This window comes from Microcebus murinus, chromosome 2 (genome assembly GCF_040939455.1).
Source record: "Microcebus murinus isolate Inina chromosome 2, M.murinus_Inina_mat1.0, whole genome shotgun sequence".
Lineage (NCBI taxonomy): Eukaryota > Metazoa > Chordata > Mammalia > Primates > Cheirogaleidae > Microcebus > Microcebus murinus.
The window spans coordinates 70,516,481-70,540,551 of record NC_134105.1 but is presented as its reverse complement, the minus strand read 5'-3'; the positions used below and the strand labels follow the sequence as shown (position 1 = coordinate 70,540,551).

Below are 24,071 nucleotides of genomic sequence, written 5' to 3'. Positions count from 1 at the left end.
TGAGGAAAAAAATTAGTGAGATAAAAGATCATATTGAGAAGTTCTCTCAAAAGGCAGCAGGAAAGAATGAAGAGGTAGAACACGGAAAAGGTGACAGTTATGGAGGATATTAGTGCCATTATCTGGATACAAAGAATCTCAGGAAAAAAAGAAAAATAGGATGGTGTATTTAAAGAAATAATGGAACAAAGTGTTTCAGGATTTTTGAAAAGTGAAAAACCTTCGAATGAGGACCTACAGAACACCAAAGAAGAGAGGTAAGGAAAACCCCACACAGGGAATAAAAAGACAAAAAGTCAATTCTACTACCTTCCAGAAAGGAAGAGCACCTCACCCAAGGAAAGAAGAATGAGATTGGTATTGGATTTCTCCACAGCAACATTGGATGGAAGAAAAGAATATAGCAATATTTTTAAAGTATCAAAAGAAAAGATATTTACTATGGCAATGCTTGTAATAGCAAAATATTGGAAGTGACCTAAATGTTTATATAATGGCACATGATTCAGCCATGCAAAAAATTCTATTGCAGAAAAATATATAAAAACACGAGAAGGTGTTTGCAATAAACATATTGTTCTGTGAACAAGAGATTATACACATGTCCAGAATGATTCTACTTTTAAAGTAGAAAGACTGAAAGAACATATGCAGGAATTTTAGTTTTTATGTTTAAGGGAGAGACTATGGATAATATTATTTCCTTTCCTTTTTGTGTTTTCTATCACCCACATTTTCTCTGATGAGTTTTTAGCACTTTTTTGAGAGAAAAAATTAATAATTTATGGATATAACTCTGATAGAATTCAAAGACTAGATATTAATTGGGAGAAGTTTTAAACACTGGGAAGCTACTGCAAAGATTTTGGTGTCACAAGGCTCAAGTTAAAGCAGTAGCAAAGGGGATGGATCCAAGAGTATCTATTGAATTGACACCCAGGAAAAATGAACAGAAATTGGTTAGCAATTGGATAGGGGACATGTCAGGATGACTCTGAAGTTTCTAGCTTCTCTGCTACTTTACTTATCATCAATTCCTAAATTTAGGCTTGAAAGAACTATTAGATAGGCCCTTTTAAAGAAATGCTGCGATACAAAGGGCAGATATTTATACTACATTTCCAGCAGCTCCTTCTATGACAGCACTTTTGAAGCTGATTTGTACATATACCTACATTGAGAGCCACAGCTATTTTATTTTCTAGAAAAACATTTTCTACAAATTCTTTCCCCACCTGTGTCATTAAGCAAAGGCAATTGCTTTATTCACCACTAACCTCTGTCTGAGTTCTTTTGAATGCAGGTTCAAAGGCACATTCCATGAATATATCTTTTTCCCATGTGTGTTGAAACCTGCTGGCAAAATGTGTTATTTCATATTCCTGTGGAAAAATGGGCCAAGCACATGAATAGACAATTTACAGTGGAAACAAACAAAGGGCCAATATCCATAAGAAAAGTGTTCAATTACCTTACTTACAAAATTAAATATAGTTTTAAAATGGCAAAATGACCTTTTGAAAAGATAATACACAGTGGCGGCAGGATGTTTGGGAGGTGAACATTTTCTCACGTGGCTGGTACATTTCCTTGAAAACTCACTCATTGCATACAAAGAATATTAAAACTATCCTTTTGTTCCCTTTTCAATCCAGGAGTCTCATTTCTAGGACTATATACAAAGGAAATAATTAGAGATATAGTTAAGGATTGATTAATGTTTAAAATGGACAACAATAAGATAATGGTATATCTACTAAATTGGAAAAGAATAAGATAATTGTATATTTACTAAAAGCACATTAAAAATTTTAACGATATGGGATAATATCAATGCTAAAGAAGTGACAAAACTTTATATGCCATGGAATTTTCATTTCAAAAATAACTTTTTGGCATTTTATTTTTTAAAAAGGACTGATAAGAAAGAACCTGAAATTATCAGCATCGATCATCTCTGTCTGGTGAGATTATTGGTAAGTTTTCATGATCATTATTGTTCTGATTTTTTTCAAAATCTCTAAAGTGAAACATGAAGATTTTAAAATTAGAAGCAACTATTTAAAGCAATTTGTTTCCAATATGGTTTCTGTGATGTTGGATATTCTTCCAAATTCACCTGATATTTTTTTCTGTGTATATGCAGTATATATAAAAATAGGTAACCAGCACTGATACCAAATAGGTTCAGTAACAGGAAAATTACCACATGGCCATAGTCATATGTTAATTTAACTACAAAGTTGTCTAGCGGTTGTCCATCATTTAGTCAACATTTGTTGAGAGTCATAAATCCATAACTTGTCAGAAGTGGAAGGGATTGAGGAATAATATGGTTCAAGCCCTCATTTTACAGGTGGGCTTTGAGAAAATTTACTTTGCTTGGGAGACACTGGGAAGCTATTGAAGGCTTTCAAACTCACCCATGAGATAATTAGATAATTTTGGTAATAATGTGGAGGGTTGATTGGCAAGGTAATAGTTGAGGACCAGGACACTCAGATAGAAGACTATTTCAATAACCCAGGGAGAAAGTAATAAAGCCCTGAATCAGAATGTGAGGGTGGAGAGCAGATGAGGCTTTGGAGAGTATTTAGGAAACAGAACTGATGCAGTAGCGTCAGATTAACTATGGTGAAAAGATGAAAAGGAGTTAAACATGACCAAGTTTTCTAGGTTAGGTAACTGCAGAAGGTGATGTCAATGCTTGAGATAAGCTATCAAACATTTGTCACAGTTTCACCAGACTGTGGGCTTTCAATAAATATCCATTCATTGGCTGGGCGCGGTGGCTCAAGCCTGTAATCCTAGCACTCTGGAAGGCCGAGGCGGGCGGATTGCTCGAGGTCAGGAGTTCGAAACCAGCCTGAGCAAGAGCAAGACCCCGTCTCTACTATAAATAGAAAGAAATTAATTGGCCAACTAATATATATATATAAAATTAGCCGGGCGTGGTGGCGCATGCCTGTAGTCCCAGCTACTCGGGAGGCTGAGGCAGCAGGATTGCTTGAGCCCAGGAGTTTGAGGTTGCTGTGAGCTAGGCTGACGCCATGGCACTCACTCTAGCCTGTGCAACAAAGCGAGACTCTGTCTCAAAAAAAAAAAAAAAAAAAAAATATCCATTCATTGACTAATTAGACCACTTTTCTGTCTTCTTTTGAGGATCCCAAGTTTAGATTCATAGGTGTTTACTTTTAGCTTAATGTAGAGTTGAGAAATTTACAAGAAGACATAGGATATGTGCATTGGATTTTAAAGATGCGTTAATAAATTTCAGCTAGGCTATGCCAGTACATTCTGTGCCATCTGAGTCTAGGCCACCATTTTCATATTCATAGCACCAAAAGCAATTCCTAGAGAAATAGGACTGTTTTTAAGTTTTCTACTTTATAACGATTAGAAACTAATTTGAAATGTTTTAATGTAAAGGTGAAAGATATTTCTGGTCCAGTCACCAGATTTAATTAGTTGTTTTTAAACCAATATATTTTCTTCCTTTCTTTGGGCTCCATATGTTCTTCTCCACTGAGATATGAATTTATGCCCTCACTGAGACACAATAAACAGGCATATTCATAGAGCGTGTTTTCTTGCAGGCATGCCCTGTTGACATCACCATGCATATAAGAACGATCTTAGGAAAGAGAAAATTACAAAAGTAAAGAATTGTAAGAATGCATCCTTCTGCTTTACTAAAGTTGTTGTAGACATAACTACCTCAGCATTAGACCAACCTTAAAAGTGTTAGACTCCAGACAATCACCTAGTGCTTCTCTTACACCCTTACCAGGTGGCCAAGTCCTTGTTTAAATACCCCATAAAGGGGCTACTTGCTTTGCAAATTTATTATAAAATATATTACTTAATTATTAATATATTTTAATTATTAAGATATATTTTAATATTACCTTCCAGTAAGTTGAAATTCGTCTCCCTGTAGCTTATATGTGTTAATCCTAGTTCTACCTCTTCAAGCCAGGTCCCCATTTTGTATATTAGTCTTTTAATTAATAAAGTCCTTCTTAGTGTTTTCTTCTTCATTCCCTTCATTTATTCTTATGCCTTGATCTCTTCATTATCCTAATTGATTTATTCTGAACACATACTAGCTTTGCCCATATCCCCTCTATTGAAAATATATTTACTTGTTAAGCTATGAAAATAAGAATCTTCTTAATGATTTCTGAATTTGATAAACAGTTATTTAAAACACATTTTTAAAAAGGGTCTTATAACTGATCTCCCTGCTTCCAGATGTGTTTCTATTAAATTCAGTGTCCACACAGAAACTGGAGTCATCTATATAAACTGCATTCTCTTCTATTGGTTCAGTTCTTTGGATAAGCAGATGCCAAAACAGAATTATATGTGAAAAAGAATTATAGAGGGGCTTGCCTATGAAGAAAGAGCTGCAGAAGGCAGCGTGAGCCTTCAGACTGAGATAGGCCTAACATCTGTCAAAGGAGAGGAGGAAGGGCAAATGAGTAGGAAAAGTCTCAGGCTTCAGCACTGCAAAAAAGCAAACAAAATAAAAAGAATGCATTCAATATAATAAAAGTTATGTTAGTTTCAGGTTTTACTCTCATAAAACAAACTGCTAAAATATTCAGAAGTATTATCTACAGAGTTCTAAGACAAAAGTACTTTGTTTAAACTGAGAATTAGTAAAAAATATATGTATTGGTCAAGGTTTGTTTGGGAAAAGGAAAAGTCACGGTGGCACTTTCAACAGAGAATTTTACATAAAGAGTTGTTGGGTATTGGGAGGGCTGTGATAGCATTGTAGTCTGTTTGGACTGCTATAATAAACCACCATAGACTGGGTGGCTAATAAACAACAGAAATTTATTTCTTCTAGTTCTAGATTTCTTCTAGTTCTAGAACTAGTTCTTATAAGTCTAGATCAATGTGACAGTGATTTCAGAGTCTGATGAGGGCTCACTCTTTTGGTTTATAGATGGCACCTTCTCTCTGTCTTCACATGGCGGAAGGGGCAAGGCAGCTCCGTTGGCCTCTTTCATAAGGGCACTAATCTCATTCATGAGGGCAGAGCACTCACGACCTGATCACTTCCCAAGTCCCCACTTGCTGATACTATCACACTGGGGATTAGGTTTAACACATGAATTTGGGGGACACAAAGACTCAGACCATAGCAGATAGTAAAAAGGAGAAGAAAAGAGGGTTGGAGGAATAAAGATACAAAAGAAGTGATACTAAGAGATCAGAAGCTGGTAAGACCCTTGGGCTGGAGACAATGGCACTGCCTTTTCTGCTGCCTGTTGGAGACGATGCTGCAGTTGATTCTGTATCTGCCAAAAGTGTGCTGCCTGGACCAGGGTGAAACCAAGGAAAAGGTGCTATCTGTGCCCACTCTGCCGGAGTCTGGAGTCAACCCACCCCTGCTGCTAATACAGCTACTGACAGTAATAGCCAGTAAGTGCCACACTGTTGAACCCCAAAGGAGGAAACTTTGCTATTCATGCTGTCTTCTTACCTCCCACTAGTACCTTCTATTAGTAGAACTCATGAGGAAGATTGCTAGCAAAGAAGATCCAGAAACAGCTTGCAGACTTCTAGCCTTCTTTAATACTCAAAAAGTCACACAGGAGTACAAATAGGAGCTGAGAACAAATAGGCAAATGACTGCCATAGTATATGTGCCAGTCTATAATGAACTCAAGAATATGGAGGTTATAGTATAAAATGGAAGTGAGAATTTAAACTACATATAGAATTTCTAGTTTTATTTAATTGTGGTAAGGTTTTCCCTCATAGTCTTATTGTGAAAATAAGGAGATTTTTTGTGCTTTAGCATAGGAATTCTTATATATTTTTAAAAGAACTAGTACCTTGTGCCTCCAGAGTATAAAGGGTACAAATAATACACACACATTTATTTATCCTTAATATCCTTATTGCCTTTATTAACTATTTTTTTTCTTTGTTCAAACTCCCCCTTCAAGTAAGCAGAAAGATAAATCACTACTTTCAAAGAAAATTCTGGTCAATTGGACTAGACAGGAGGAATGGAAAGGCATTGACCATGGGCTATAGGGCTTATAGTCTTAGAAGATCTATCAAAGGAATATCAGCCTCCTCTTGATGTCCTGAGTATCCTCCTCTTTGCCGCACCTGGATTTTCAGCCATGGTTGCAACAGTTCCTTGAACCTCTCACTCACCTTCTGCTGACAGTGTCGTGTTCAAATGATGACCTAATGTCTGCATGTCTTTCTCTTTCTGCCCAGCTTCTCTCATTTCACAGAAGCTAGAAGGAGCAACTCACCTGTTAAACCAGGAAGTCCCAAGAAGTTAATGCCTTCAGGAACATCTCCTAATCAATACTAGACAGAAGCTAATAAATAAATAATTCTCTTGGTTTATCCTGTGTAACTCTATTGCAAAAGTTGTTTTCTATGCTCCCCAGAAAGTTCTGAGTAGCATTGAGCAACATTTGCCCTCCATGGGCTTCTAAACAGCAAACCTGTATGTTGTCTTTTCTCTTTATTCTGCCTCAATTCTACTGCTTAAAATTACTTCCTCCTACATAAACTACCTGCACACAGGTCCTTATTTTAGGTTTTCTTTTCCGAGGAAATTAAAGCTAAATTTCAAGGCAAATTCATAACAGAGATCCTACTAAGACCTGTTTTGAGAAATCTGAGCGAAAGGAAAAAATGTCTCATGAGACCCTGAGGTAGAAACCCAAAGGCATTAGTTGATTTGGACTACGAGAGAGGAATTGGAGCCTGGCAGAGCTTTTTCAGGTTTCCTGCCACCTTTCACAGTGGAAATGAGAGCAGCTGTGTTCGGAAAATGCTGCCATTCACTTCACTCTGCATGCTTGCTTCTCTTCCATCCACTAAAGTCTTGATCTATTATCCTGAAAGTAAAACACTAATATACATACACCAGCACACACACACACACCCATCTATCTAGCACCTGTCTACCTACCTATCTGCTGTTTATCATTTATCTATATTTTTATCTATAAACACATAGTATATATAATATGTAACATATAGTATGTACTTATATGTATGTATATTCTTTTTGCTAGGTAATTTTTACGTTTAATATTCCACTTAGTAAATTTCAATCTAACATTTAGACTGAGCAGCATCAACTCTTTTCCTCCATGGTGGTTACCCTCCTATTCATATAACTTTATGACTTTGGTTGACTTTTAAAATTACCAGTTTTTTTTTAATCTGCCTTTTTTTTCTTTCCTGAGCTCTAATTTTGATACAATTTTTAAGTTATCCAAAACACTCCTTTAAGAAATTATTATGAACAGTAATTTCTTAGACTTTGCAAAAACTTGAGGTTTGTTCCTACTTTCTTTGTACACAAAAAGCAGCTTATTTAATAATGTAATTTTGAAGTAATAAAAAGTTTTTTAAACTATATTAAGCTATTTGTTGCAGAAGAGAAATCTGAGACCAAAGTGGTTTTAATTACTTTGTTAAAAATATACTTGGCTCCCTACCTATCCATACACCAGTACCACCACTGCTCAATCCTAGCTTAGATGTTATTTTTTTAATTAATTAAAATCCAATTCATTCATTCAACAGACATTTATTGCATATGTACTACATATCAGATAGTATTTTAGGTGGTGGGCATAGAGCAATGAACCAAAACGCAAAAATTTCAGCTTTCTGGAACTTAAATTCTAGTAGAGAAAAAAGGACTATATATAAGATAGGTAAATATTTATATTTTAGACAGTGGTAGGTACTATGGATTCACTTTTTAAATTTAAATTACTTACCAGGATATTTCCAAGTATAACATAAGTCTCCTTTCATTAATCTATCTTTCACATCTTTTTTCCATTTTAAGCCTAGAATCTTTTCTATACTCTAGAAACTCTAATCTATTATATTCTCTAACTTTAAATTTCTGTTTACTTTTTTTAATTTTACAAATATTTTTCAAGAATGTCCTTTGAATTACTTGTTTTATTTTCTGCATTATCAATTATCAACTTTCAGATCCCACCAGTGATTTGTTTGTATTCGTTCTCATATGATCTTAATGTTTTCATTTTTAATAAGAGAAACTCATTTATCCACTCAAAAATATTTAAATTTATTGTGTGCCAGGTGATAGAGAATAAAAGATGAAAATACTGTGAGTAATATCTGCTTATATTGAGAATACAAATAAACATTTTTAAAGCAATTTTCCTTTTCTATGATGGTCTAAATCTAACAATGAGGAGAATTTACACTTTTGTACTGCAGATTTCTTTTTTATAAGTTATACATTGACATTTTCTGTTTAATTATCTTGAACAAAAAGATTTCTATTTAGCCCACGGGTTTGAGGACAGCCAGGATGTAAGGAATAAACTCAGTTCTGCACAATAGGCCAGATACTGGCAGCCTACTCAAATGTTCATTGAAACTGGAGTACAGCTTAGAGCTTCGAGTTGTTGGCCTTGGCTCAATTATATTTATTCACTCCTTTGTTCGTTTCCTTTATTTGTTGGTTTATTTGTTCATCCAACCAATTTTTGTAAAGGAGTCCAATTTGAAGAACAAGAAGAGCCACTAACAGCTTATCAAGTTTATTGGGGGACTTTGAAGTACATGGAACATGGGAACTAGTGGAAACTTTGGGCAGAACATTGTGCTTGCATGTTTACCTTTAAAAATGGACATTCACCGAGAGGAAATGTGTGGTGCCTGGCATGGAAGTAGGTACGACTTGAATCTGCTCTGCTCCAATGGTCTACTTGATGAAAGAGTTAAGTGAGAAAAATAAAGGTGGCTCTAAACTAAGGTTCTGAGTTCTGACTCATTAAAAAATTGATTGGAAAAATTCCTTCCGGAACTGGAATATGGGTTTCTCATTTCATAGTGGGATTACATTGAATATGGCTTTTTTCAGATGCTTTCATAATTATGTTAGGATTCTATAGATTGTTGGGCCTTCAAATCCCTAAACGAGAAATTTCCCATAGTGTAAAGTGTGAGGCTCCAAATTATTTTTTCATAATTTTATCATGAAAAATGTCAAATATGAGGTAAAATTGAAAGACTTTTATGGTAAACACAATAAACTTTGTTGTATGTTTGAAATAAACATTTTACTACACTTGTATTTATCATATACATAGATATTAATCCACCCATGTATTCAACAATTTATCTTCTTAAAAAATTATAGATATCAGTACATTTCTCCCTAATCATTTCAGCATCCATTGCATTAATTAGTGTTCAATATTTTTGCACTTTTAATGTAAAATTTATATAAACTATGCACAAATATTGTGTATATTTGGTAGATTTTGATTAATTCTGTGTAACTCAAGTCTTTATCAAGATATAGAATATTATCATCACAGAGTTCTTCCATGGACTTTTCGGTCAATTTTTCCCATAATGCCCTCAGAGCCAAAAATTGTTCTTTTTATTTTTTAGAAACAGAGTTTTGCTCTGTTGCCCAGGCTGTAGTGTGGTAGCACAGCCTTGAACTCCTGAGCAAAAGAGATATTTTTTCTTTAGCATCCTAAGTAGCTGGGACTACAGGCACATGACACCATGCCCAGCTAATTTATCATTATTTATTTATTTATTTATTTATTTATTTATTTATTTATTTATTTATTTTTTGTAGAGACGGGGTCTCCCTATGTTGCCCGGGCTAGTCTCAAACTCCTGGCCTCAAGCGATCCTCCTGCATCAGCCTCCCAAAGTGCTGGGATTACAGGTGTGAGCCGTTGTGTCCAGCTTCAAAATGTTTCTTATGTTTTTCCATCACAAGTTAGTTTTCTTTGTTTTAGAAGTCCATATTAGTGAATCCAAACAGAATGTACTCCTTTGTGTAAAGCATCTTACTCAGCATAATATCTTTGATATTCATCCATGTATGTGTTTTAATAGTTTGTTCCTTTTATTGCTGAATAATATAATACTGTATAAATATACAACAGTTGATTTATCCTGTTTATGGAGATCTGATTGTTTTTAACTTTTGACCCTTTTGAATAAATTTAAAATTTGATTGAATAATATTTTGTTAAGTATTTTTACATACATGCCCATGAAGTATATTGATCTGTAAATATCCTTTTTTGTACTGTCCTTGTCAGATATCAGTATTAAAATTATACTGGCTTTGTAAAATGAGTTAACAAGTATTCCTTCTTTCTCTAATTTCTGTAAACCTTTGTATAAATTTTGTACTATTTCTCCTTATATATTTGATAGAATTCACAAATAAAACCATCAAGACCTGGAGTTTTCTTCATGGCAAGGCTTTTGATAATTGATTTGATTTATTTATTAGACATAGGGTTATTCAGATTTCAATATCCTTTTATGTCAGTTTGGTAAGCTGTCTCCCCACCACCTCTCCAGGATTTTTCTATTTCTCTAAGTTATCAAATTTGTTGGGTAAATTCCATCATAAGATTGTTTTATTATTTTTTTAATGTCTCTAGGATCTATAGTGATGATATTTTCACTCTTCTTATTGGTAATTTGTATTGTTTATCTTTTTCTTAGTCAGGCTAAATATATGCTTATTTTGTTAATCTTTTCAAAGATTCAACTTTTAGCTTTATTAATTTTTCTATTGCTTATCTGTTTTCTATTTCATTAATTTCTGCTGTTATCTTGATTATGTCCTTCCTCTTGTTTACTTTAAATTTAATTTCCTCTTCTCTTAAGTTTCTTAAGGTAGATTCTACATTATTCATTTTAGATTTCCTTCTTTTCTAATATAAGCATTTTAAGCTATATATTTTACTTTAAGTGCTGTTTTAGCTGTATCACACACATTTTGATATTATAAATTTTTATTATTGATTTGTTCCCTAATTTCCCCTGTAATTTTTTTCTTTGATGCATGGATTATTTAAGGCTGTTTTCTAACTTTCAAATATTTGGAGTTTTTCCCTAGATATATTATTTTTATTACTTTTTAATTTAATTCCATTGTGATCAGAGAATATCTTTTGTATAATTTCAATTCTCTTGAAATATTTTGTGGCTTGATTCATGGCTCAATATATGATCTATCATCTCAAACATTTAATTTGCACTTAAATCCTTGATTATATTATTGTTGGATATAATGTTAAAAAATATCAATTAGACCAAGATGTTGAAAGTGTTGTTCAGATCATCTTTATTTTTATTGAATTTTTGACTAATTATTGCATCAGTTACTAAGAGAGGGGTGTTAAAATTCTCTAATTCTCTAGCATCATTTTTGGAATTGTCTATTTCTCCCTTTAAATATGTTTATTCTGCTTCCTGTATTTTACAGTCCTGTTATTAGGATTATACACATTAATGATTGATATGATTAGTTCCTCAGATGATTCAATCCTTTAATCATTATATTTCCCTCTTTATTTACTATAGTGTATTTTGTCTTGAAGTTATTTTATCTTATGTTAGTGTAACAACTCTAGCCTTGTTATGCTTGCTGTTCATTTGATATATCCTTTTTATCATTTACTTTCAACCCATCTGTATCTTTACATTAAAAGTGAAAGTCTTGAAGATAGCAAATGAATATATTTTGATAATATCTTATTTTTAATAGGAGAGTTTAATGACTAATATTATTGTTGATAGGGTTGGATTTAGTTGCCCTATTTTATAATATATTTTTTGCTTGAACCGTCTATATTTAATTCCGCTGGCCCTATTTTTTTGGTCCTCTTGAATTTTATAATATTTTTAGGATTCTATTTTATCTGTTGGCTTTTGTGGTATACTTCTTTGGATTATTTTTAGTAGTTTTTGGATAGGTTAAAATATATATCTTTAGTTTTTCACAACAAACTTAGAATTGATATTGTGCCATTTCAAATAAAATTCAGAATATTTGCAGTTGTCAGGTCGATATACTGGAACATATATAAGTCCATATACTGCTTCCCATGCCCACCTTTATCCTATTGTGGACATACATTTTGCTTTTATATACATTCTAAATGCCATGAGACAATGCTATAATTTTTGCTTTAAATATTCATATGAATTTTAAAGAAATTAAGGGAAAAGTTCATTTATCTTTAACATATTTTTGTTATATTTAATGCTCTTCAATTTTTTCTGAGGAATTGAGAAAGAATAGTATTATTTCTCTTCAGCCTCAGAACTTCCTTTGGCAATTCTTTAAATTTATGTCCGCTAGCAGCAGATTCTCTTATATTCTTTTCATCTGAAAATGTATTCTTCCTACATTCTGGAATAATATTTTTGCTGGATGTAGAATTTTTGGTTGACATTTTTTCTTTGTTTGACTTTTTGCTTTCAGCATCTTAATGATACTTTCTCTACTGTCTTCTGTGTTCCAAGGTTTCTGATAAATAACAGCCCAATGATTTATTTTCCCCTATGTATATATAATGTTCCATCTCTCTTCAGTTGCATTCAAAATTTTTCTATTTTTCTTTTTTTTTTTTTTAATGCTTATATCTACTATACCCAGTTATGACTCTCTTTGTGTTTATCCTGCTTGGGGATTGCTGAGATTTTCAAATCTTTAAATTTATGGTTATTTTTATAAAGTTTTGAAAAATTTTAGCCATTATTTCTTCTATGTTCTGTTACATTCTCTCCCTTTTCTTCTGAGACTCTAATTACATTTACAAGTAGATCTTTTAATATTATTCCATAGGCTAATAAACCTCTGTTTATTTCTTTTTCTCTCTCTCTGTTTTTAATTTCAGAATAGTACAAGGGTACAAATGCTTTGGTTACATATAGTGCCTTTGCACTGCCTGAGTCAGAGCTACAAACATGCCCATCTCCCAGACAGCACATGCTGCACCACACCTGTTAGGTCTAAATTTACCCATCCCCTTACCCTCCAACTGTCTGACACTCAATGAATGTTACTTATATATGTGCACGTAAGTGTTGATCAATTAGTATTAATTTAATGGTGAGTACATGCAGTGCTTGTTTTCCCATTATTGTGATACTTCACTTAGAAGAATGGGCTCAAGCTCCATCCATGATAATACAAGAAGTAGTTCACCATTTTTTATTCCATACATATACTATATTTAATTAATCCACTTGTGTATTGATGGACACTTGGGTTGTTTCCACATCTTTGCAATTGTGAATTGTGTTACTGTAAACACTCAAGTGCAGATGTCTTTATTATAAAATGTCTCTTTTTCCTTTGGGTAAATACCCAGTATTAGGATTGCTGGATCAAATGACAATTCTATTTTTAGTTCTTTGAGGTATCTCCATATTACTTTCCATAGAGGTTCTACTTGTTTGAAGTCCCACCAGCAGTGTATGAGTGTTCCTATCTCTCCACATCCATATCAACACTTGTTGTTTTGGGACTTTCTGATAAAAGTCATTCTCACTGGGGTTAAGTGATATCTCATTGTGGCTTTTATTTGCATTTCCCCTGACAATTAGAGATGTTGAGCAATTTTTCACATGTTTCTTGGCCATTAGTCTGTCTTCTTTTAAGGACAGAAATTGTTTTGTTTTGTTTTTTCTGATCTTTATTTTTTCTATTCCTCAGATTGGATAGTTCACCTTGATCTGTCTCCAATTTCACTGGATATTTTTTCTATCTTCTCTGTTTTTCTGTTAAATATATATAGTGCATTTTACATATTAAACATACAAGTCAGATATTTCAGTTCTTGAACTTTGTCTTTTCTTCCATTGTTTATATTTCTCTGTTGAGATTTTCTATCTTTTCATTCATTGCAACTATATTTATATTTATTGTTTTAAAAGTGAGCAGAAGCATACTAACTGCTTTAAAATCATTCTCTTAATCCCATACCTATGTCATTTCCAGTTTGGTCAATGTTGGTTGCCTTTTGTCTAGAGGACTGATGATAATATTCCCTTTTGTTTTTATGTTGTGTAATTTGGACTGTATTCTAGACATTTTGTTGCTATGTTGTGGAGACCCTGGACTCTTTTTTTACTCCTTTGAAGAGTGCTGATATTTTCATGTTAGCAGACAATCAAATGGATTGTATTGAAATTACAGATGCTGTTTCTTGAGAAGCAGCTAAAATATCAGTTAAGGGGTTTTTGTTTTTGATTTTATGTGTTTATTTATTTGTTTTAATCTTTATATGTATTGCTTTGAGCTTGTCTCATGTATGCATAGTTCAGGAGTTAGCTGGAAATTTGAGCTGTATTTACCACAGAACTTCATGCTTCTCTAGCCGGCTGCCTCTCTCTGCTTTCTAATATTTCCCCCTCATTCCAGAGCAGCTGTGGTTTCCCTGAACTTGATCCCCTGGATCTTCAGGACAGAGAAAGTGTGAGTATTTTATTCAACTTTAGTTTGTTCTCAAGCTATAATCCATAAAACAGAAAATTCACTGCATGCACATCACATTTTCTAGTTTTATAGTCCACTCTACCATCTGTTCACTTTTGTTCCCATTTTTTGAAGTTGTTGTTTTTTCTATTTGTCTAGTGTTGTTGAAACATTTTGGAATGTCAGTTTAATAGGAGCTTGATTAGCCTTCTAGGAACCAGAGCTTACTTTAAGCTATTTTGAGCTTACGTGCCATCAATTTAAAAAAAATGATGAGCTGGCTGGGCACAGTGGTGCATGGCTATAGTCCCAACTATTTGGTAGGCTGAGGTGGAGGATTGTTTGAGCCCAGAAATTTGAGGCATGAGTACATTATGACCACACCTGTGAATAGCCAGTGTACTACACCTTGGGCACCATAGTGAGACCCTCATTTCTTAAACTGAGTAGCACCTAAGTGGACACATAGGTGCTACAGTAATAGGGTATTGGGGAGGTGGGAGGGGGGAGGGGGGCGGGTATATACAAACATAACGAGTGAGATGTGCACCATCTGGGGGATGGTCATGATGGAGACTCAGACTTTTGGGGGGAGGGGGGAAATGGGCATTTATTGAAACCCTAAAATCTGTACCCCCATAATATGCCAAAATAAAAAAAAAAAAAGAAAAAAAAGAAAAAATAAAAAAATAAAATAAAATAAAAAAATATAAGAAAACAAGTACTCCAATAACTTTATGACAATTTTATTGAGATAAAATTTACATACTATAAAATTCACTCTTTAAAGTATACAATTCAGTATTAGCATATTCACTGTTATACCTCAATCACTACTATATAATTTTAGTACATTTTTATCACCCTAAAAAGAAACTTTGTGCCCTTAGCAGTCATTCTCCATTCACCCTCACTTTAGTCCCTAGGAATCACTAAACTACTTTCTGACTATATGCATTTACCTATATGGAATACTTTATATAATATTATAATGTAATAATAGAATATGTACTCTTTTGTGACTGGCTTCTTCTACTTATCATAAAGTTTTCAAAGTTCATCTATGTTGTCATGTATCAGTACTTCATCCTTTATTCATTGCCAAATAGTATTCCATTGCATAGATATACCACATTTTGTCTATCTATAAGTTGATGGATATTTGTTTATTTCCTAGTGTTTTGCTATTATGGTAATACTTCTATAAATATCCCTGTACAAAGTTTTATGTGGACATGTGTTTTCATTTCTCTTGGTATATACCTAGGTGTGAGATGGCTGGGTCATATGTTAACTCTTTGTTTAACTCTGAGAAGAGCTGTCAGACTTTTCCTGAGGATTCACCATTTTACATTCTCACCAGGAATGTATTAGGGTTTCAGTTTCTTCACATACACTTGTTATTATCTCTCCTTTTGATTATTGCCATCCTAGTGGGTGTGAAATAGTATCACATTGTGGTTTTGATTTGTATTTCTCTGCTAACTAGAAATGTTAAGGATCTTTCTTTGTGCTTATTGACCATTAATATATCTTTTGAGAAATGCATATTCAAATCATTTGCCCATTTGAAAATTGGAATATTTTTTATTTTTATAGTTGAGTTAAAAGAGTTCTTTATATATCCTGAGCTCACATTCTTACCAGATAAGTAATTTGCAAATATTCCCCCCCCCCCTTTCTGTGGGCTGTCTTTTCATTTATTAGTGGTGTCTTTTAAAGAATAAAAGATTTTAAATTTTGGTGAAGTTAAATTTATGCATTTTTTTCTTTTGATACTCGTGCTTTTGGTGTCACATTTAAGAAACCATTACCTAATAAATGTCAATGAAAAATGACTCCCATGCTTTCTTCTGAGAGTCTTATAGTTTTAGTTCTTATATTTTAGGATATGATACATTTTGAATTAATTTCTGCATAGAGTGTGAAGTAGGGGTTCAACTCCATTTTTTTTTTTTTTGCATTAAATTATCCAGTAGTTCCAATGCCATTTATTGAAATGACTTCTTTTCCCCATTGAATTGTCTTGGAACCCTTGTGAAAAAGCAACTTGCCATAAATGTAGAGATTTGCTTCTGCACTTTCAGTTCTATTTCATTGATGTATCTGTCTATTCTTATGCCAGTACTACACTATCTTGATTACTGTAGATTTGTAGTAAGTTTTAAAATTGAGAAGTTTAAGTCCTCCAATTTTTTTCTTTATTTGAAGATTATTTTGGTTATTTGGGGTCCCTTGCATTTCCATATAAATTCAGGCTAAGCTTCTTAATTGTTGCATAAAAATCAGTGGGAATTTTGATAACAGTTGCATTGAATTTATAGACTAATTTAGGGAATATTGCCATATTAATAGTATTGTCTTCAAATTCATCATCATGAGATGGCTTTCCATTTATTCTGGTCGTCTTTAACATTTTTAATCAATGTTTTATAGTTTTTGCCTACAAGTCTTGCATTTCTTCTGTTGAATTTATTCCTGTGCCTTGTATTCTTTTTAATGATATTGTAAATGGAATTGCTTTCTTAATTTTATTTTCAGGTTATTCATTGCTCACGTATGGAAACATAATTGATTTCTTAAGATTGGTTTTTAATCCTCAAACTGTGCTGAATTAATTTGTTAATTCTGATAGATTATGAATTCTTCAGGATTTCTGAAATCTAATATAATATTGAAGTAGTCATTATTTTTTCTAATGCAAATAACTTTTATTTCTTTTTATTGCCAATATTCCTGGCTAGTGCCTCCAATGCAATCTTAGGCAAAAGAGATCAAAGGGGGCATCCTTGTCTTATTTCTGATCTCAGGAGGGAAAGCTTTCAGTCTTTCACCCATGAAGTATGATGTCAGCTGTGAGTTTTTCATAGATGTTTTTTACCAGGTTGAGGAAACTTTCTTCTATTTTTAGTTTGTTTAATATTTGTTTCATGAAAGTTTGTGGATTTTGTCAAAATTTTTTTCATGTTTATTTAGATTATCATGTGATGTCTATTTAGATGATCATGTAATTTATGTCATATTGTTACAGTATTATATATTATACTAATTTATAGGGGATGTTAAATCAATGTTCATTTCTATAATAATTCAAATTGGTCATAGCGATTAATCCTTTTGATATGGGACTATATATTCCTAGTATTTATATGTTGTTGCCATTTTATTGAGGATTTTTGCATCTGTATACTTAGGAAATTGGTTTGTTGTTTTCTTATAATGTCTTTATGTAGTCTGAGGATCAATTTAATGTCTACTTCAAAAACTAAGCTCAAAATATCCTTCTATTTTTGGAAGCATTCATAGGGAATTGCTATTAATGCTTCTTTAAAAGTTTAATAAGATTTAGCAGTGAATCCATCTAGGCCTTTGCTTTTTGTTGTAAGAAGTTTAAAAATTACTAATTTAATCTTTTTTCTTATTATAGGTCTGTTAAGATTTTTCTACTTCTTTTTGAGTTAGATTTAGTAAAATATGTCTTTCTAGGAATTTTTCCATCTCATCTACAGTACCAAATTCATTGGCATACAGTTGTTCATAATATTACTCTATAATACTCTTTATTTCTGTAAGGTTGCTAGTTATATTTCTCCTTTTGTAACTGATGTTAGTAATTTGAGTCGTTTCTCTTTTTCTCTTGGTCAGCCTAACTACAGGTTTGTCAATATTTTTGAACTTTTCAAGGACAAACTTTTAGTTTCATTGATTATATGTATTGTTTTTCTATTCTTTATTTCATTTATTTTAGCTCCAGTCTTTATTATTTTCGTTCTCTGCTTATTTTGGGTTTAATTTGCACTTCTCTTTCTGTTTTTTTATAAGGTGGAAGTTTAGATTATTGACTTGAGATCATTCTTCTTTTTTAACATAGTAAGTTATTATAGTTGTAAGACTCCCTATGAACACCATTTTTTTTCATTCATCCAAAAAATATTTTCTACTTTCCTTTGTGGTTTTGTCTTTTATCTATTGATTACTTAGGAGTAATGAAGTGTCATACTACTTTTTAGTTTAATTTTATTTTGTTCTTTGAATGATATTTGGCTTAAAGTCTTTGTCTTGTAAGTCTAATATCTAGGTTTTTTATGGAACAGCTTTTATTGACTGCTTTATTTCCTGTGTATTGAATACACTTTCTTATTTCTTCATGTATCTTTGCAATTTTTGCTGAAACCTGGACATTTAAAATAATATAAAGTAGCAACTCTGGGAATTAGATCTCTGACCTCCTTCCCAGGGTTCATTGTTGTTACTTTTGCTGTTTGTTTGTTTGTTTAGTGACTTTCCTGGATGAATTCTGTGCTATTTTTATTCTTTGTTGTGTGCAGCCGCTGACGTCTTATCACCATTCAGTTATTTTAGGAGTTAGGTAATGATTAGAAAGAGATTTTCTTAAATGCCTTGAGTCAATAAGTCTCTCCCCCTTTGCAGAGAGGCCCAGTATGTGAGTTGGAGTATAGTTTTAATTGTCTCGCCATTTACATCCATGCCTTCACCCTCATTTCATGCTTGCACAGAGACTCAAGTTGGACATGGATAAGATACTGTAGCCTTCTCAAGTCTTTTCTTCACATGTACACAGGCCTTCTAGATTCCTACAAACATGTTAGAGCTTTTCACAGCTCCCTATGGAGATCTATTGTCCTTATTTTCCTTTTAATTTTTTTGACCTGTTGATTATCCCAACTGGCATTGCCACTCTAGGCAGCTATGATATTTAGCAATTGCCTCTAATTTTTTTTTTTTTTTTTTTAGTCAAATGCCTTGTACATACAACCTTACTCACCCAGTAAGCTTCAAGTTAGTTGAAATAAAGATAAGGCCCTGATGGGATTTTTTTCAGGTAGCTCCAAGCTCACTTATATAATGAGAATTATCTGGGGATGAAGCTTTTAGAGGCGCTCCAAACTCACTCTACTTCCTTCAGTGGCTGCTAAACTACTCTCTTTCATGGTTACTATGGTTCCAACCCTGTTGACTTTCAAAGCTATTACAGAGCTGGGAGGAAGAAAATGAAAATAGAACAAGTTAAATTGCCACAAAACTGAATATTCTTACTGACATTCAACCATTTTTCTTGAATAAACTCTCCTTGGATTGCAAGCCTTTGATTAATTTCTAGAGCTCTTAAGAAGATGATTTTGACAATTGTTTACAAGTGTCCTCATTGATTTTATGGAGGGATAGATTTTTGGAAGTCCTTATTTTGTCAACCCCGCATTCCAATAAATTAAATACTTAATTTGTAAATATTTGCTTTACTATAGTACTGGTACTTTAAGTATATCATAAAGTATTTGTAAATAGACACTTAAAACATATGTGAAAAGTAAATGTAAATAAAAGTTCTAATAGCCCTTATTATACTTCAACAGATCATCTTCCTGGGATATGAGCTTCCCACAGTGAAGTCTTTCATCAAATTTCATTTCTGGTATAATTGACATTCCAAAATGGTTTACTAGAGTTTTAAGTTTTATTGACCATGAATTATGATAATAAGTGTAATTATCAGTCTGTTTTAAAAGCTTTTAATTTAAGTTTTATAAGAAGTATGTTTAAAACTTCAAACATCAGAGGTAATTCAGGAATTCTATATTTTTCACCAAAAGGCAATAATGAGCACAATACTCCGTGGATGTTTTGGCCCTCATGGAGTAAAACAGGAATTGGCATTCTACAGTATAGGGGCTAAATCCAGCCACCTGGGGGCCAAGTCTGTCCAAGCTCACTTTTTTAAGCATCTACTCAAAGACCTAGTTGAGTAGTCACAACAGAGACTGTATGACCCACCAAGCCCAAAATGTTTGCCATCTGGCCCTTCCTAGAAAATGTTTTATCACTCACAGTATAGAGTGAGACTCACAGTTTGCACTGGACTTTAGTGATTCTCAAACTTTGGGATGGATCCAAATCATTAACCTTATGTGTAAACATGTACAGATTTCTAGGTCCTACCCCAGAAATCATAACATCAATGAGTTACTTGCTTTCTGATTTTCAGTTGAGTTTGGTCATGGAGAGCGCTTATAGGAGACTGGAGGTGGGTATAAAAGTAAGGTCAAAGTGTTTATGTCCCTTACTCCTTCCCTGCAACTATTCTCTCAGTTTGGTGGCTTTCCATACTCCCTTCTGTGTATTCATGGTCTCATAATGAGTCCCTTCCATCACACTTTCAGGTGCAGAGGGAGTAGGTGGGCACATATTATAAGCCTTGGAGTATTTAACAATAATTTGTGGTTTTCTTAAACCATACCCACACCTTTGTAAATAATTCCTTATTCAACTCTCCTAAATTATGTTCATTTTCGTGTGCCTTCCCTTTCCGCTGGAAATCCTTTCTCCATATTAAACTCCTTATTTTCAAAAATATTATCTTTCTCTCTCTGTTTCATGTCACCTTGAAATTCAGTAATGCCATCTTCTATTTTTTTTTTTTACTCAAGTCATTACTAAAATCGTAAACAGTTCAGGGTTAAAAATAATGCTTGTTGACAATTACTAAAACACTCTCCTCTGGTTGATTTGATCCATTTATAACATCCTTTAATGTTATTTAACCAGTTACTAATCTACTGAGAACGTTTTTGGTCTTCATGCCTGTATTTTGGCTGTTCTTTCTTTTCTACACCTTCTGATTCCTCTGAAGTTCCTTCCATATTCACAGGAAGTATAAGATTTCAGTGGTTATACCTATGTAGCCTCTCTCACAAATTCAGATATACTTGCCAAAAGTAGTCTGATAGAGGATTTCAGTGTTTTCAGTCTTGGCTTCCCTTTCAAGCATCTTGTAGGAGGGCTCTATGTGGATGCTCTTATAACACTTGCCTTTTTACACTTGATCACACCTCTTGGTTGACATTAAGGTACATCAGCATCCTAATAACAGAACTTACTTGAATTTCCCCCTTTCTGCCAGACGGCATCGCACTGAGCACCCAGAGCCACAGAATTAAGATTGGAGGTGTCTGGGGAAGCAAGCCCATTTGACATGACAGCATGCTATATATTATGTAAACTACATAATATCTTTTATTTGCAAAGTTCTCTATATCTTGATTAGGAATAAGTATAAGCAAAGACAGGTTTTTCAAAATTTCTCCATATATAATTTGCTCGTAATTGCTTTTATGGAATTGCTCATCAGATATCTGTCATTAAATCTTCTCCAGAGAACACAATGCAAACGATCAAAAATAAATTGCTGTTATTATTGTGTGTGTATAAGGCTACTGTTCTTATTTGAATAATTATTTCAAGCTCCTAAGTATAATATTTTAATGAATCAAAGCTAACTTGAATTCTAATATCTCTGTATGAGAAGGACATTGACAGTAGGAAGGAGAGAAAAAAACATGTAGAGAGATTTCAACTTATAATTTTGAATCTTAAGCTCTTTGATTCTATGGAGGAGAACCAGGAAACATGTGCAGACTGATTTCACTGCTTGTGCTTCCTTCAAGGATTGGGAGAATATTAATAAGCTAATGAAGAAAGAGGTCAATAGGGGACCACAAGTAAATAGGACGGAATCTTTAATACTAACTATTGATTCCTCTACCTTTACTTGCTGGTGCCACAATGTGTTTACTTAGGAAATGAAAACATAGTGAACTATGGAACATCTTCTTTTCTCTTTGTTTTCTTAAATAATAATAGTGCTGATTATAATGATAAATATTTATTAATAGTGAGCACTTACTACAGGTAGCCAAAAGTCTAGAAACATAGGCAAATATGCATAATAAATGATTATTGGTATTGCATTACTATCATGATCTGTTTGATACCCTTACCTGACACATTCAGTGCCTTGATCCTCATCATGCTGGTTAGGATCACCCTCAAATAAGCTTTCTAAAACTTTCCCCACTTATGGTTGAAAGATATGTTCTTTGGGAATCTCTTGAAGAGGTCTGGTCTGTAAGGCACTTCCAATTCCTTGGTTGTTTGACAAGTTGATCTCTTTGGCTGGGGATGACCTTGGCTATGACTGTCACCTTCATCTTACTGGAAATAGATACATGTTCACAAAAGAATTTGTCCAGTATACTGAATATATTCTTGAATTTTTGAACCAGCCTTCTGACTGTGCTATGGGAAATGGCAGCTGGTGCAAGTCGGCCTGCAGTGCAGGGCTCTGCTACCACTGTTACTATCAGCTCTTTCATTCAGTTTTCACTGTCCACTCAATGCATTCATCTTTTATCAATCTGTAAACAATATACAATGATGGCATCCAGATTTCATGGACACTGTGTGTATATTGGGGAGTCTTATAAGAATTTTTTATTTAATCCTCATAACAAATCTGAGTCAGCTTCTATTATTACTTTTGGTTCACAAAGGAAGACATAGAGGCACAGGGAGATTAAGTAACTTGCCCAAGATCATGGAGGTGGTAAGTAGAAAATTATAGGTCTTGGGTTTGGGATAGACAAATAAATTAAAAGAAGAAAAGTGAGTGAGGCAATATTATGTTAACCATGAGAACACAAATATTTTGCTGTATATTTATATAATCTGATTAACTTAATATAACCTGCTTTCTGGCTTGGATATTAGAAGTCAGACTTTTAAGAAATGTCAAAATGGTTTTCAGAGAGCTTTTCCGATATCCATACTTTGCCATGAAAGTGCTATGTGGTCTTTGACAAACTTTAGTATCTCTGTGCCTTCAAAAAATAGAGATGATTATTTTAGCTGTCTATCAGGTGAGATGCAGTTTGGAAATTTGAATGCAAACTGTTTTTTTAAAAATTTTCTTGGAAGAAAGTCATACTATAAAAGCAAATTTGGGCTATTATAATGAAAAATGTGTGAGTGTACATTAATTTCCCCCTTATGTTCTTATTGCCAGCAGATGGAGGTCGAAATTGAATTGCTGCTGACTGTTGTCCCTTGTTATGGCCTGTGGAGATATGACAATTGAGGAAGAACTTAGAGGAATGCCAAGTAGCAGAGCATGAAGCAGTGGGTGTGGCCCAGTGCCTTGGACGTTTTATGGCTGATAGCACTTGGCAAGAAAAAAATGCAGCCTCGATAGTAGCCTTGCAAATAGATTTCAATATGAACCATGTCCCCACACACAATGATTTGATTTGCCCTTTTATATATGCATTTGTCAAAATCCACTCTTCTTATACTCACATACCACCTCACTGCTTCCCTTGCAAAATACCTAAATAACTAAATAAATCACACTTGAGGAAATTTCTTTGTTTTATTGCAAATTTGGGCACAGAAAGTAGAGGCAGGGCACATTAATCTTCTTGATCATCCTGCTTTTGATGATGGGCTTGTCCTGTTTTTTGTCTGGTTTTTTTTTTTTTTTTTTTGCTTGACCAGAGATATTTATTAATACCCGGGGAGTCCTTGGATGATCTTCCAGGGGTGTCTGGCCTGAGGGAACTGGAAGGACAGTATCTGTGCATGCTACAAAGGTCATTTTTTTTCTCCCAAGAGAGAATCTACAGTATTTACAAGACTCTCAAAGGAGCTTAGGACTTCCAAAAGCTTATGAATTCCTGCTTTGGATCTTTGGTTAATGGGGCAGTGAAACTTTATATGTTTGCTTTCACGATTGAGACACAACATTTTATGCAAATGAGAACAAGGGAGTGGTGGAGAAAAACAGCTTGGAGGACATTATTACCTTTCCCAATCTTCATTTCTTGTCATGAATTATTAATCATGAGGTAACACTTCATCTGATGCTTTGAAAACTCTCCCCCTGGTAAGAATAGCCTAATTGAATTGGAAGAAGTGGAGCAGGAAG

The 24,071-nt window shown here is 33.6% G+C and overlaps 1 long non-coding RNA gene across 2 annotated transcripts in view; it reads left to right on the top strand.

Moving 5' to 3' along the window:
• The window catches only part of LOC105862738 (uncharacterized), a 51,420-nt gene extending 27,914 nt beyond the window's left edge, over nt 1-23,506 (top strand). The window contains exons 2-5 of one of the 2 annotated variants that reach the window (XR_012923690.1): nt 1,916-1,976; nt 9,638-9,730; nt 14,240-14,293; nt 23,157-23,506. This is a non-coding gene — a long non-coding RNA (uncharacterized LOC105862738). Of the gene's footprint in view, nt 1-1,915; nt 1,977-9,637; nt 9,731-14,239; nt 14,294-23,153 lie in introns of both variants that reach the window. The other variant, XR_012923688.1, reaches the window with a different exon arrangement.
• The last annotated feature ends 565 nt before the right edge of the window (nt 23,507-24,071 follow it).